General features: G+C 41.5%; 1 protein-coding gene across 2 annotated transcripts in view; it reads left to right on the top strand.

Moving 5' to 3' along the window:
* Positions 1-16269, top strand: part of LOC126354114 (uncharacterized) — a 42730-nt gene that overhangs the window by 9360 nt on the left and 17101 nt on the right. The gene's annotated exons all lie outside the window — the stretch shown is intronic.

Below are 16269 nucleotides of genomic sequence, written 5' to 3'. Positions count from 1 at the left end.
CTAGGGGAAGCCTCTTTTGAAAATAATTCTTGTACTAATCAGCGAAGCACAGCCAGTAGCCTAATAGGTGCAATATGGGCAACTTAAGCAGAAATACCCTGTAGTAATATAGAACATGTCACTCTTTACTGTATAAATCATGTATGATGGATTCTGTGAGTGTATTTGCTGGAAGTATGCATATTGACCAACAACAGAAAAAAAGTCAAGCTGACTGTATGTAGCTTTGCAAATGTGGTTGATACAGTTTTGTAACAATTTTATTGTTGATTTTCTATGAAAAGCTATTGTTTGAGGATACTTAAGTCGATGATGTCCGGCTTCAAATGTTTTCACTGCAGTAAAGTTTGTAACGACTTTAGAAAGTTTATTAGAGCACAAATGCTTCCAGCAATGTAACTACATCTACATCCATACTCTGCAAATCACCACAAAGTGCATGCCCGAGGTTATGTCCACTGCACCAGTCATTAGGGTATCTTCCTGTTCCATTCACATATGGAGTGTGGGAAGAATAATTGTTTGAATGCCTTGTGCATACTGTATTTAATATAATATTGTCATCACAACACCCATGTGAGCAATATGTTTGAGGTTATAGCATATTCATAGAGTCATAACTTAAAGCCATTTCTTGAAACTTTGTGAGATACTTTACCAGGATAATTTATGTTTGGGATACTTTACATCTATCTTCAAGCGTCTGTCAGCTCAGTTTCTACAGCATCACTGTATCACTGTCCCATGGGCCAAACCATCTGTGCTACCGTTCTCTTTATACATTCAATATCCCCTGTTAGTCCTATTTGTTAAGGGGCTCACACACTTGAGTAATGTTCTAGAATGGGTCACACGAGTGATTTGCAAGCAATGTCATTTGTAGACTGATCACACTTCCCCAGTATTCTATCAATAAACTGAAGTCTACCACTTCCTTTACGCAAAACTGAGCCTATGTGATCATTCCAATTCGTATTCCTACTAAGTGTTAGAGCTAGGTGTTTGTATGAGCTAGCTGATTACCTGTGACTCATTGGTTCTATAGTCATATTCTATGATTCATCCACATGAACTATTGACCTTGCCATTGGTGGGGAGGCTTGTGTGCCTCAAGGATACAGATAGCCGTACTGTAGGTGCACCAACAACAGAGGGGTATCTGTTGAGAGGCCAGACATACATGTGATTCCTGAAGAGGGACAGCAGCCTTTTAGTAGTTGCAGGGGCAACAGTCTGGGTGATTGACTGATCTGCCCTTATAACACTAAACAAAACAGCTTTGATGTGCTGGTACTGCGAACGGCTGAAAGCAAGAGGAAACTACAATCATGATTTTTCCTGAGGGCATGCAGCTTTACTGTATGGTTAAATGATGATGGCGTCCTCTCAAAATTCCGGAGCTAAAATAGTCCCCCATTCGGATCTCCGGGCGGAGACTACTCAGGAGGACGCCGTTATCAGGAGAAAGGTAACTGGCATTCACCGGATCGGAGCATGGAATGTCAGATCCCTTAATCGTGCAGGTAGGTTAGAAAATTTAAAAAGGGAACTGGATATTTTAAAGTTAGATATAGTGGAAAATAGTGAAGTTCGGTGGCAGGAGGTACAAGACTTTTGTTCAGGTGAATACAGGGTTATAAATACAAAATCAAATAGGGGTAATGAGTAAACTACTACAAACAGCATAGTGAACACATTATTATGGCCAAGATAGACACGAAGCCCATGCCTACCACAGTAGTAAAAGTTTATATGCCAACTAGCTCTGCATGATGAAGAGATTGATTAAACCTATGATGAGATAAATGAAGTTATTCAGATATTGAAGGGAGATGAAAATTTAACAGGCATGGGTGACTGGAATTCGCTAGTAGGGAAAGGAAGAGAAGGAAACATATTAGGTGATTATGTAATGGGGGTAAGAAATGAAAGAGAAAGCTGTCTGGTAGAATTTTGTACAGAGCATAACTTCACCCAATGATAGCTAACACTAGATTCAAGAATCATGAGAGAAGGTTGTATACATGGAAGAGGCCTGGAGATACTGGAAAGTTTCAGATAGATTATATAATGGCAAGAGAGAGATTTAGGTACCAGGTTTTAAACTGTAAGACATTTCCAGGGGTAGACGTGGACTCTGGCCGCAATCTATTGGTTATGAACTGTAGATTAAAACTGAAGAAACTGCAAAAAGATGGGAATTTAAGGAGATGGGACCTGGATAAACTGACTAAACCAGAGGTTGTAGAGAAATTCAGGGAGAGCATAGGGGAACGATTGACAGGAATAAGGGAAATAAATACAGTAGAAGAAGAATGGGTAATTTTGAGGGATGAAATAGTGAAGGCAGCAGAGGATTAAGTAGGTAAAAAGAAATCCTTGGTTAACAGAAGAAACCGTGAATTTAGTTGATGAAAGGAGAAAATATAAAAATGCAGTAAATGAAGTAGGCAAAAAGGATTACAAACATCTCAAATATGAGATCGACAGAAAGTGCAAAATGCAAGGATGCCTAGAGGAAAAGTGTAAGGATGTAGAGGCATATCTCACCAGGGGTAAGATAGATACTGCCTACAGGAAAATTAAAGAGACCTTCAATGAAAAGAGAACCACTTGTATGAATATCAAAAACTCAGATGGAAATCCAGTTCTAAACAAAGAGGGGGGAAGTAGAAAGGTGGAAGGAGTATATAGAGGGTATATACAATAGCAATGTACTTGAGGATACTATCATGGAAATAGAAGAGGACATAGATGACGATGAAATGGGAGATACGATACTGCATGAAGAGTTTGACAGAACACTGAAAGACCTGAGTCGAAACAAAGCTCCGGGAGTAGATAACATTCCATTAGAACTACTGACAGTCTTAGGAGAGCCAGCCTTGACAAAACTCTACCATCTGGTGAGCACGATGTATGAGACAGGTGAAGTACCCTCAGACTTCTAGAAGAATGTAATAATTCCAATCCCAAAGAAAGCAGGTGTTGACAGAGGTGAAAATTACGGAACTATCAATTTAATAAGTCACAGCCGCAAAATACTGACACAAATTCTTTGCAGACAAATGGAAAAACTGGTAGGAGCTGACCTTGTTGAGATCAGATTCGATTCCATAGAAATATTGGAACACGTGAGGCAATACTGACCCTACGACTTATCTTAGAAAATAGATTAAGAAAAGGCAAACCTACGTTCCTAGCATTTGTAGACTTGAAGAAGACTTTTGACAATGTTGACTGATAAGAGTCGAAGGACATGAAAGGTAAGCAGTGGTTGGGAAGAGAGTGAGACAGTGTTGTAGCCTCTCCCCGATGTTATTCAATCTGTATATTGAGCAAGCAGTAAAGGAAACAAAAGAAAAATTCGGAGTAGGTATTAAAATCCATGGAGAAGAAATAAAAACTTTGAGGTTTGCCGATGACATTGTAATTCTGTCAGAGACAACAAAGGACCGGGAAGAGCAGTTGAATGGAATGGATAGTGTCTTGAAAGGAAGATATAAGATGGACATCAACAAAAACAAAACGAGGATAATGGAATGTAGTCGAATGAAGTTGGGTGATGCTGAGGGAATTAGATTAATAAATGAGAGACTTAAAGCAGTAACTGCGTTTTGCTATTTGGGGAGCAAAATAACTGATGATGGTCGAAGTAGAGAGGATATTAAATGTAGACTGGCAATGGCAAGGAAACCGTTTCTGAAGAAGAGAAATTTGTTAACATCGAGTATAGATTTAAGTGTCAGAAAGTCGTTTCTGAAAGTATTTGTATGGAGTGTAGCCATGTATGGAAGTGAAACATGGATGATAAATAGTTTGGACAAGAATAGAATAAAAGTTTTGGAAATGTGGCTCTACAGAAGAATGCTGAAGATTATATGGGTAGATCACGTAAGTAGTGAGGAGGTATTGAATAGAATTGGGGAGAAGAGAAATTTGTGGCACAACTCGACAAGAAGAAGAGATAGTTGGTAGGACATGTTCTAAGGCATCAAGGGATCACCAGTGTAGTATTGGAGGGCAGTGTGGAGGGTAAAAATCTTAGAGGGAGACCAAGAAATGAATACACTAAGCAGATTCAGAAGGATGTAAATTGCTGTAGGGACTGGGAAATGATGAAGCTTGCACAGGATAGAGTAGCATGGAGAGTTGCATTAAACCAGTCTCTGGACTGAAGACCACAGCAACAACAACATATTTTGGTTTGTGAAGTGCACACTTTTATCTTTCTGAACATTTAAATCAAGTTGCTAGTCTTCACACCTCTTTCAAATCTTATCAAGATCTGATTGAATATTTATCTAGCTTCTTTCAGACAGTACTTCATTATAGATAACTCCATCATCTGCAGAAAATCTGAGGTCACTATTAATGTTGTCTTCAAAGTCATTAAGTAAAACATGAACACCAAGGATCCAAACACACTTTCCTGGGGCACACCTGAAGTTACTTCTATATCTGACGATGTTTCTCCATCCAAGATAACATGCTACATCCTTCCTACACAAAAGTCCTCAATCTAGTCACAAATCTGACTTGATACCCCATATGATTAATCTTTTTACAATAAACCTGGGTGTAGTAGTGAGTTTCCGGAAATCAAGAAATACTTCATCTGTCTGACTACCTGGATCCAAAGCTTTCAGTATGTCATGTGTGGAGAACACACACACACACACACACACACACACACACACACACACACACACACACACACACACACACAACCATGCACCTGTCTGCCCCTACATCCCTACATGGCACTGACTGGACTAGAGTGCCGCTCTTTGTTTCTCAGCAGGTAGACTGGTTGTGGTGTGGGTAGTGTCGTGTGGTGGGTAGAGGGCAAAGGACTGGGTGGGGGTGCCTGGCAGCTGAGAGGAAAGCCCCCTCAGGGACTCGCTCTCATCAAACTACTTTTATTGGTGTGACAGGTGTACTGTCAGGTAGTACCTACACCCACTCATCAAAGAGGGCTCAGTTGTACAGTCATCTCAAAAAGAAGTCTCAGAATCATAGTAACAGTGCATTAGTGTACCATAACACTTTCATTGTAATCAAGCGAGCAGAAGGTCTCCCCTTTTTATCGAAATGTATTGCTTGGTCTCTAAAAAGTGTCAAATGACTTCATAGTGGAACACTTCTAGTTGAAACTGCTAATTCAAACCAAATATGTAAGCTTCTGGGATGTAAGGGCTTAGGTGACTACCAGCCAAGACTGAGTTGCTTAAAACCCTTAACTTTAGTAAGGGGGTGATTACCTGCTCCCAAAAAAGGGAGGTGGACCCTGCAGAGTTATGTGAAGAATGGAAAAACATAGGTGTCACAGAAGTGCAGAAATATATGAGGAGAGTCAATGGCAAATTGGAGAAATCGGCAACATTCATTTTAATGTTTAGTACTCTGGAATTACCTGAACATATCCTTGCAGGCTACATCCGTCTCAAGGTTTAAGAACACTTCCCCCGAAATGTGTAAACTGCTTCGGCGATCACCCAATGTGAAGCAGAAAGTGTAAGGTTTACAGTGAGGAAAGGACAATTCAGAAGTTGAAAGTCAAGAGATGCATACCCTGTGGTGAAGCTGAAGAAGCTTTGAAAGCTATACAAACTCCGGTTTTGGCTACTTCTTTTGCATCCGTCCTTTAGACGTGAATCACCAAGTGTCATTATCATCATCATTTAAAACTGATTAGGCCTTTCAATGTTCAGTCTGGAGCATAGCCCTCCTTATAAAATTCCTCCATGATCCCCTATTTAGTGCTAACATTGGTGCCTCTTCTGATGTTAAACCTATTACTTCAAAATCATTCTTAACCGAATCCAGGTACCTTCTCCTTGGTCTGCCCCGATTCCTCCTACCCTCTACTGCTGAAGCCATGAGTCTCTTGGGTAACCTTGCTTCTCCCATGCGTGTAACATGACCCCACCATCTAAACCTGTTCGCCCTGACTGCTACATCTATAGAGTTAATTCCCAGTTTTTCTTTGATTTCCTCATTGTGGACACCCTCCTGCCATTGTTCCCATCTACTAGTACCTGCAATCATCCTAGCTACTTTCATATCCGTAACCTCAACCTTGTTGATAAGGTAACCTGAATCCACCCAGCTTTCGCTCCCATACAACAAAGATGGTCGAAAGATTGAACGGTGCACAGATAACTTAGTCTTGGTACTGACTTCCTTCTTGCAGAAGAGAGTAGATCGTAGCTGAGCGCTCACTGCATTAGCTTTGCTACACCTCGCTTCCAGTTCTTTCACTATGCTGCCATCCTGTGAGAATATGCATCCTGAGTACTTGAAACTGTCCACCTGTTCTAACTTTGTTCCTCCTATTTGGCACTCAATCCGTTTATATTTCTTTCACACTGACATTACTTTCGTTTTGGAGATGCTAATCTTCATACCATAGTCCTTTCATTTCTGATCTAGCTCTGAAATATTACTTTGCAAACTTTCAATTGAATCTGCCATCACAACTAAGTCATTCGCATATGCAAGACTGCTTAGTTTGTGTTCACATATCTTAATCTCACCCAGCCAGTCTATTGTTTTCAACATATGATCCATAAATAATATGAACAACAGTGGAGACAGGTTGCAGCCTTGTCTTACCCCTGAAACTACTCTGAACCATGAACTCAATTTACCGTCAACTCTAACTGTTGCCTGACTATCCATCTAAAGACCTTTAATTGCTTGCAAAAGTTTGCCTCCTATTCCATAATCTCGTACAACAGACAATAACTTCCTCCTAGGAACCCGGTCATATACCTTTTCTAGATCTGTAAAGCATAGATACAATTCCCTGTTCCACTCATAACACTTCTCGATTATTTGCCGTAAGCTAAAGATCTGGTCCTGACAACCTCTAAGAGGCCTAAACCCACACTGATTTTCATCCAATTGGTCTTCAACTAATACTCGCACTTTACTTTCAACAATGCCTGAGAAGATTTTACCCACAACACTGTTTAAAGAGATACCTCTGTAGTTGTTACAATCTTTTCTGTTTCCATGTTTAAAGATTGGTGTGATTACTGCTTTTGTCCAGTCTGATGGAACCTGTCCCGACTCCCAGGCCATTTCAATTATCCTGTGTAGCCATTTAAGACCTGACGTTCCACTGTATTTGGTGAGTCCGACTTAATTTCATCCACCCCAGCTGCTTTATTGCACTGCAATCTATTGACCATTTTCTCCACTTCCTCAAATGTGATCCTGTTTCCATCATCATTCCTATCCCATTCTGCCTCAAAATCTGAAACATTACTGATCGTATTTTCACCTATATTGAGCAACTCTTCAAAATATTCCCTCCATCTGCCCAAGACATCCACAGGATTCACCAGCAGGTTTCCTGACCTGTCCAAAATACTTGTCATTTCCTTCTTACCTCCCTTTCGAAGACTACTAATTACACTCCAGAATGGTTTTCCAGCAGCTTGACCTATAGTCTCCAACCAGTTTCCAAAGACTTCCCAAGATTTATTCTTGGATGCTGCAATTATCTGTTTGGCTTTGTTTCTTTCTTCAACATAACTTTCTCTGTCTGCCTGAGTTCTAATATGTAGCCATTTTTGATACGCCTTCTTTTTCCTTTTACAGGCTGCCTTGACTGTGTCATTCCACCAAGCTGTTTGCTTCATCCTACTTTTACACACTACTGTACCCAGACATTCTTTGGCCACTTCTAGTACTGTGTCCCTGTACCTTGTCCATTCCTTTTCCAATGACTGTAATTGACTACATTCAACTAACTGGTACCTTTCTGAGATTGCTGTTATGTACTTGTGCCTGATTTCCTTATCCTGAAGTTTCTCCACTCTTATCCTCCTATATATGGACCTGACCTCCTGCACTTTCGGCCTCACAATCCCAATTTTACTGCAGATTAAATAATGATCAGTGTCGTCAAATAATCCCCTGAATACACGTGTCCCCTTCACAGCCTTCCTGAATTCATGAGCTGTTATTATATAGTCAATGACAGATCTGGTTCCCCCGCCTTCCCAAGTATACCGGTGAATGTTCTTATGTTTAAAAAAGGAGTTTGTGATTACTAAGCCCATACTGGCACAGAAATCCAAGAGTTGTTTCCCGTTCCTGTTGGCCTCCATATCCTCTCCAAATTTACCCATAACCTTTTCATACCTTTCTGTTCGATTTCCAATCCTGGCGTTAAAATCACCCATGAGCAGAACACTGTCCTTGTCCTTTACTCTTACAACTACATCACTGAGTGCCTCATAAAAACTATCCATCTTATCTTGATCTGTCCCTTCACAATGTGAATATACTGCCACTATCCTAATTTACTTGCTAGATACTGTCAAATCTATCCACATCAGCCGTTCGTTTACATACCTTATTGCAACAGTGCTGGGTTCCATTCCTTACCCGATGTGAAGCCCTACACCCCATTGTGCTATTTCTGCTTTGACTCCTGACAGGTAGACCTTATATTCTCCCACTTCCTCTTCTTTCTCACCCCCCTTACCCGAATGTCACCAACAGCTAAAACATCCAGCCCCATCTTACTTGCAGCCTCTTCCAGCTCTACCTTCTTCCCAGAGTAGCCCCCATTGATATTAATAGCTCCCCATCTCATTACCATTTGTTTGCCAAGTTGTATCTTAGGAATCCCTGGTTTGTCAGTTAGAGGTGGGACTCCGTCACCTCCAAAGGTCCGAGGCATTTTGCTCTGATTGTTGCCAGCATCATATTTAAAGTACCAGGGCAGCAGGTTGCTAGCCTTACTTGCCCCGAGTCCCATTGGGTTTTATCCCTAACGGTTGAGGGACTAACCGGTGGATTTGGTAGTCTTTGCCGTATGTGCACAAAGGTTTCCATGACTCAGAATATGTCTGAGATGCCCAGCCTTATTCCAAAGTAACTGGTATCCCGACTGTCGAGACCACTTACTTGGCCACTCATACGTTGCCCATGATTCATGAACTAGGACATGACTACAGCAGGAACCCACACCATGAACCACAAATGTGATGCCTCCACATAAACTCAGACCACAGACGCAAGTATGAGCACATGCACTTGTCAGTGTACCTATGTGGGAAATGCTCCACTTGAAACAGAAGTCATTCGGAAGCCATCGGGAATGGGCTACCACCTAAGCCACATACCACTGCCCACCATCAGAAGCCAACTAAGCCATCCCCACACCTAAGCAATCACCTCCTCCAATAAGTAAAAAAAAAAAGTCCTACAAAAAGTAGTTCCAAGCCCAGGAAAGTGGTAGTTGAACTTTCAGATTGGTGAGTTCTCCCTCTCTGATGGGGACTATGCTCTTGAGGATACAGACTTCCAGTTGGAGAAACAAGAAACGCATCTCAAAGTCACCGGCACACCTGCATTATGGGGTTACCACCCATACAGGAAGGACAATATTACTGGACACAGGGCTAAATGTGGAGTGGCTGTTTTCATTGATGACAGATGCCACTCCTCTCTTGTCCCTCTTAATACAAACATACAAGCAATTGCCGTGAAAGTTCTAGCCCCCTTTAATATCACAGTGTGTTATTTGCATCTTCCACTTAATGATGCTTTGAATGCAGATGCACTGACAACTCTTCCAGGCACTCCCACACCCGTTCCTCCTTGTGGGGGACTTCAATGCACTCAATGTGCTGTGGGGATCGGCTACAACTTGCTCCAGTGCTCGGATGATCGAGTCACTTGTTCAGTCTGAGAATAACTGCCTTCTGAATGCGGGTCAGATGACAGATTTTTCCACAGCTGCAGAGTTTTTTACAGCCATTGACCCTTGTTTGTGTTCCCCAGCTATTGCAGACAGTTAAGTGAGAAGTGGCTACAGATTTACATTCTGGTGACCATTTCCCAGTGTGGATCGATCTGCCAACTAGGATGGTGGCTGACAGGAGACCATGCAGATGGATGATGATAAAGGGCAAATTGGTTACAGTACAGTCGACAGGCTAGTTTTGAACTAAAGGATTGTGCACAGGAGGCGGTGGCCCATATCAGTTGTGAGATCCAACAGCCTGCCGCAGAGCACGTATAGTGGTCTCGTAACCACCTCAGACAATGGCCTGTATCTTGCCGGAATGATGACTGTCGATTGGCAATCAGGGCCAGTCGAACAGCTCTGCAGAACTTCAAATAATATCCAACTACAGAAAACCTTCATGCCTTTAGATCTGTGAGGGCACATGCGAGGTGAGTGAGAAGAGAATGGAAAAGGGCTTCCTTGAGGGACTTCATGACTTCCAGTAATTGGTTCACTTCCACCACGCAAGTTTGAGACTTATTAAGACGGATTTCAGGCAAGGGCAGTACTTGTCCCCATACAGCCTTCTCAAGTGATGAGGTCTTGGTGCACACACCAGAAGATATGGCTCAGGTTTTAACTGAATGCTTCTTTACTGTCACTACCTCATCCAGACAGGCTCCTGCTTTTCAGATGTTCCATAGGACTGCAGAGACTAGGAAGCTCAATTTCTTCTCACATAATGAGGAACTCTACTACATTCTGTTCTCAATGTGGGAACTGGAATCAGCTTTGTCTGCAGCCAGACACTGCTCCAGGATCTGATGAGATCCATTATGTCATGCTTCGTCATCTGTGCACTGAAGCAAAAGGACAGCTCCTCTCGAGTTTGTCAGATCTGGTTTGATGGACAGTACCCCACAAACTGGAAGGAACCAATATTAATTCAGTTCTGGAAACCAGGCAAGAACCGTAGTGCCCCTAACAGTTGCCAGAGTTTAGCCCTTACCAGTTGTTTAGGTATGAATGGCCGCCTCTGTGGCTGCTTGAATCTCGAGGTCACCTGAGCCACTCCCAGTGCAGTTTCAGGCACTATCGTTCCAACCTTGATAACTTAATTCTACTGGAGACAGCAATATAGGAGTCCTTCTCACACCAAAACCATTTGGTTTGTGTGTTTTTGACCTCGAAAAAGCATATGACACAACTTGGAGGTACATCATCCTTCGCCAACTTGATGAATGGGCACTATGTGCACGTCTGCCACTTCTTATCCAATCCTTTCTTGAGGGCTGGCATTTCTGATATTGCATTGGCAATACCTTGTCTGACTTCTATGATCAAGAGAATGGGGTCCCCCAAGGCAGTGTCCTCAATGTCCCATTGTTTGCCATCGCTATCAATGGCATTTTCCCTGCAGTCAGGAGCACTGTTAAAAGCTCTTTGTTTGTGGACGACTGCAATTTTCTACTCTTCCTGTGATTTTATAATGACAACGAGGCAGCTACAGCTGATGCCTAGGAGGCTGGGAATTTGAGTCAGGACAACTGGTTTCCGGTTCTCATGCGAGAAGGCTACAAGTGTCAAATTTACACTTGCTCTTCAAAGTTTTAACCAACCAGTGCTCACAATGGGGGATAATATTTTACGTTTCCAAGAAATTGTGCACTTTTTGGGTTTATTTTTTGACTTGAAATTAACTTGGGTACCACACCTGAAAAACCTGTTAACAAAGGGCTTCCAGTCATTGAATATTTTGAAATGCTTTAGCAAAAAAACATAGGGAGCTGACAGGTTCTTCCTCGTGCAGTTTTGTAGGGCATTTGCTTGACTGTGTTTATGGCAGCGTGGTCTATGGATCAGCCTGTACTTTGTACCTCAAGATGTTAGTTGTTGTCCACTTTGAGAGCATTTGGATATCGACTGGAGCCTTTTGAACTAGCCCAGTCCAGAGTCTGTGCGCAGACGCTGGTGAACCATCACTGGATTCGGCACTGTATCCTTTTAGGTCCTCAACAGGCACTGAGAATCTGTGTCACATCAGTCATTGGCATTTAGTGCAGTGGTCCAACCCACCTTTGAATGGCTGTTCAGTAATCAACGCCATGCAACCAAGCCATTTGAGATACATGCTACAGGCTGTCTCGAGGATCTGTATCTATCGGGCATCAAAATACACAGCCAGGGATGGAAAGCATTGGTGCCTTGGTGTCTGTGGAGGCCCAAATTGATTTTAAGCTTGACACAGAACAAGAAAACCTGTACTCCACATTATGTTGTTACAACTTTGTTTTGTCCATTTTAAGTACTTACCACAGTTTTATTGCTGTTTATACAGATGGAACCAGCAAGAGAATGTCCTCGGTTGTTTTGCTGTTTTCCCTGATAGGGTTTTTAAAGTGTGTCTTCCGGAACAATTTAGAAATTGTAGTAGTAGTAGTAGTAGTAGTAGTAGTAGTAGTAGTAGTTGTTGTTGTTGTTGTTGTTGTGGTCTTCAGTCCAGAGGCTGATTTGATGTAGCTCTCTGTGCACCCTATCCTGTGCAAGCTTCTTCATCTCTCAACCTACACCTTCTGAATCTGCTTAGTGTATTCATCTGTTAGTTTCTCTCTAAGATTTTTACCCTCCACACTGCCCTCCGACACTAAATTGGTGATCCCTTGATGCCACAGAACATGTCCTACCAACCGACCCCTTCTTCTGGTCAAGTTGTGCCACGAACTTCTCTTCTCCCCAATCCTATTCAATACTTCCTCATTAGTTATGTGATGTACCCACCTAATCTTCAGCATTCTTCTGTAGCACCACATTTCGAAAGCTTCTATTCTTTTCTTGTCTAAACTATTTATCGTCCATGTTTCACATCCATACATGGCTACACTCCATACAAATACATTTAGAAAAGATTTCCTGATGCTTAAATGTTTACTCGATGTTAACAAATTTCTCTTGTTCATAAACGCTTTCCTTGCCATTGCCATCTACATTTTATATCCTCTCTACTTTGACCATCAGCACTTACTTTCTTACTTTGCTCCCCAAATAGCAAAACTCATCTACTACTTTAAGTGTCTCATTTCCTAATCTTATTCCCTCAGCATCACTTGATTTAAGTAGACTTAATTCCATTATCCTCGATTTGCTTTGTTGTTGATCATCTTACATCCTTCTTTCAAGACATTGACCATTCCTTTCATCTACTCTTCCAGGTCTTTTGCTGTCTCTGATAGAATTACAATGTCACCGGTGAACCTCAAAGTTTTTATTTCTTCTCCACAGATTTTAATTCCTACTCCAAATTTTTCTTTTGTTTCCTTTACTGCTTGCTCAATATATAGATTGAATAAAATCAGGGATAGGCTACAACCCTGCCTCATTCCCTTCCTAACCACTGCTTCCCTTTCATGTCCCTTGACTGTTTATAACTGCCATCTGGTTTCTGTACTTATTGTAAATAGTCTTTCGCTCCCTATATTTGACACCTGCCACCTTCAGGATTTGAAAGAGAGTATGCCAGTCAACATTGTCAAAAGCTTTCTCTAAGTCTACAAATGCTAGAAACGTAGGTTTGCCCTTCCTTACTCTAGCTTCTAAGATAAGTCGTAGGGTCAGTATTGCCTCACGTGTTCCAACATTTCTACTGAATCCAACCTGACCTTTTCCAAGCTCGGCTTCTACCAGTTTTTTCATTTGCTTGTAAAGAATTCGTGTCAGTATTTTGCAGCTGTGACTTATTAAGCTAATAGTTTGGTAATTTTCACACCTGTCAACACCTGCTTTTTTTCGGATTGAAATTATTACATTCTTCTTGAAATCTGAGAGTATTTCGCCTGTCTCATACATGTTGCTCACCAGATTGGGGAGTTCTGCCAGGGCTGGCTCTCCCGAGGCTATTAGTAGTTCTAATGGAATGTTGTCTACTCCCGGGACCTTGTTTCAACCTAGGTCTTTCAGTTCCCTGTCAGATTCTTCACATAGTATCGTATCTCCCATTTCACCTTCATCTACATCCTCTTCGATTTCCACTATATTGCCCTCAAGTACAGTGTCCTTGTATAGACCCCCTATACAGGGTGTACATAAAGTCTGGGAACACTTTCAGTTATTTATTCCTTAAGAACCAAACATTATGCAGATATCATACATATGTCATTTTGAAGAGAAACCCTGAGAGGTTTTTTTCATTTATACCGCCACAGCGTAGTTTGGTAATTTTCCGATAGTCAGTGCTAGTTGCAAACATGGCAAGTTCAGATGCAGACTGAGCTTTCTAAAAAACAAGTGTGTTACAGCTGTTCAATGGATGGTTAGAACCAATTATAGTAAGAAGCCATCAATAAGGAAGGCCATTCACCACTGGAACAACGAATTCATTACGACAGATTGCTTCTACCCAGCAAAGAGAAGCGGATTTCCCAGTGTGAGTGAAGTGAATGTGGAGCACATATGAGAGACATTCATAAGGAGTCCAAAGAAATCGGTGCGTCATGCATCCCGTGAACTCCAAATGGCTCCAATGACAGTGCGGAAAGTCCTGCAACAGAAGCTGTCTGAAATCATTCAAATTGGAGCTAGTGCAGAAGCTCAATGACACCAACAAAGACAAGCTTTTTGAGTTTTTTTCGCAGTTGCAACAGTTGAATGAGGATGAGGATGGTATTGTTGATTGCTTAATTTTTAGCGACGAAGCCACTTTTCACACTAATGGGATATTGAATCTGGGATACAAAGCATCCACATGAATGCATGGAATTTGAACACAATTCCCCAAAGGTAAATGATTTTTTTGTCTTGTCACATCGAAAACTATCCTGACCATTCTTCTTCAGCAAGACCACTGTCACTGGATATCCCTGCTTGGACATGTTGCAGCAATGTCTGATGCCTCAAATGCAATCGAACTCTCCATTCATCTTTCAGCAGGATGGAGTTCCACCCCATTTTCATTGTGAAGTTTGTGGGTACCTTAATACGGAACTGTCACATTGATGGATTGGCCGTGCTACAGCTGTTTAATGAAATGGCCTTCCCGATCTCCAGATCTCACTCCAAGTAATTTTTTTTCTTTGGGGCACATTAAAGATCTGGTGTATGTACCGCCTCTACCACGTGATGTAGCAGAGCTCTGGGAGATAATATGGCAAGTGACTGCCACAGTCGACGATGCCATGCTGGGACAGGTACGGCAACAATTTGATTACCATATTGACATCTTCCGGGTCACTCATGGTTTGCATTCAAATGTATGTAAAAAGAACTTTCAGAGTTTCTCTTCAAAATGCAATATGTATGACATCTGTACAATGTTTAGTTCTTGTTCAATAAAGAAATGAAAGTGCTCCCAGATGTTATGTGCAGCCTGTATACTCCTTCCACCTTTCTGCTTTCCCTTCTTTGCTTAGAACTGGGTTTCCATCTGAGCTCTTGATATTCCTGCAAGTGGTTCTCTTTTCTCCAAAGCTCTCTTTAATTTTCCTGTAGGCACTATCTATCTTGCCCCCTAGTGACATATGCCTCTACATTCTTTCATTTGTCCTCTAGCCATACCTGCTTAGCAATTTTGCACTTCCTGTCAATCTCATTTTTGAGATGTTTGTATTCCTTTTTGCCTGCTTCATTTACTGCATTTTTATATTTTCTCCTTTCATCAACTAATTTCACTATTTCTTCTGTTAACTAAGGATTTCTTTTTACCTACTTAATCCTCTGCTGCCTTCACTATTTCATCCCTCAAAATTACCCATTCTTCTTCTACTGTATTTCTTTCCCCCGTTCCTGTCAATTGTACCCTTATGCTCTCGCTGAATTTCTCTACAACCTCTGGTTTAGTCAGTTTATCCAGGTCCCATCTCCTTAAATTCCCACCTCTTTGCAGTTTCTTCAGTTTTAATCTACAGTTCATAACCAATAGATTGTGGTCAGAGTCCACATCTACCCCTGGAAATGTCTTAAAATTTAAAACCTGATTCCTAAATCCTTGCCCTACCATTGTATACCTGTTTGAAACCTTCCAGTATCTCCACACCTATTCCACATATACAACTTTCTTTCATGATTCTTAAACCAAGTGTTAGCTATGATTAGGTTATGGTCTGAGCAAAATACTACCAGGCGGCTTCCTCTTTCATTCCTTCCCCCCATTCCATATTCACCTACTTCTTTTCCTTCTCTTCCTTTTCCTACTATTGAATTCCAGTCCCCCATGACTAGTAAATTTTCGTCTCCCTTCACTATCTGAATTTATTTTATCTCATCATACATTTCACACTCTCTTCATCTGGGAAGCTGGTTGACATATAAACTTGTACTAATGTCGTAGGTGTGGGCTTTCTGTCTATCCTGGCTACAATAATGTGTTCACTATGCTGTTTGTAGTAACTGACCTGCACTCCTATTTTTTATTCATTGTTAAACCTACTACTGCCTTACCCCTATTTGAATTTATATTTATAACCCTATATTCACCTGACCAGAAGTCTTGTTCCTCCTGTCTCCGGACTTCACTAATTCCCGCT

The sequence above is a fragment of the Schistocerca gregaria genome, chromosome 1 (genome assembly GCF_023897955.1).
Source record: "Schistocerca gregaria isolate iqSchGreg1 chromosome 1, iqSchGreg1.2, whole genome shotgun sequence".
In the NCBI taxonomy this organism is placed as follows: domain Eukaryota; kingdom Metazoa; phylum Arthropoda; class Insecta; order Orthoptera; family Acrididae; genus Schistocerca; species Schistocerca gregaria.
The sequence above is the reverse complement of the archived record's forward strand: the minus strand, read 5'-3'. Positions and strand labels throughout refer to the sequence as shown.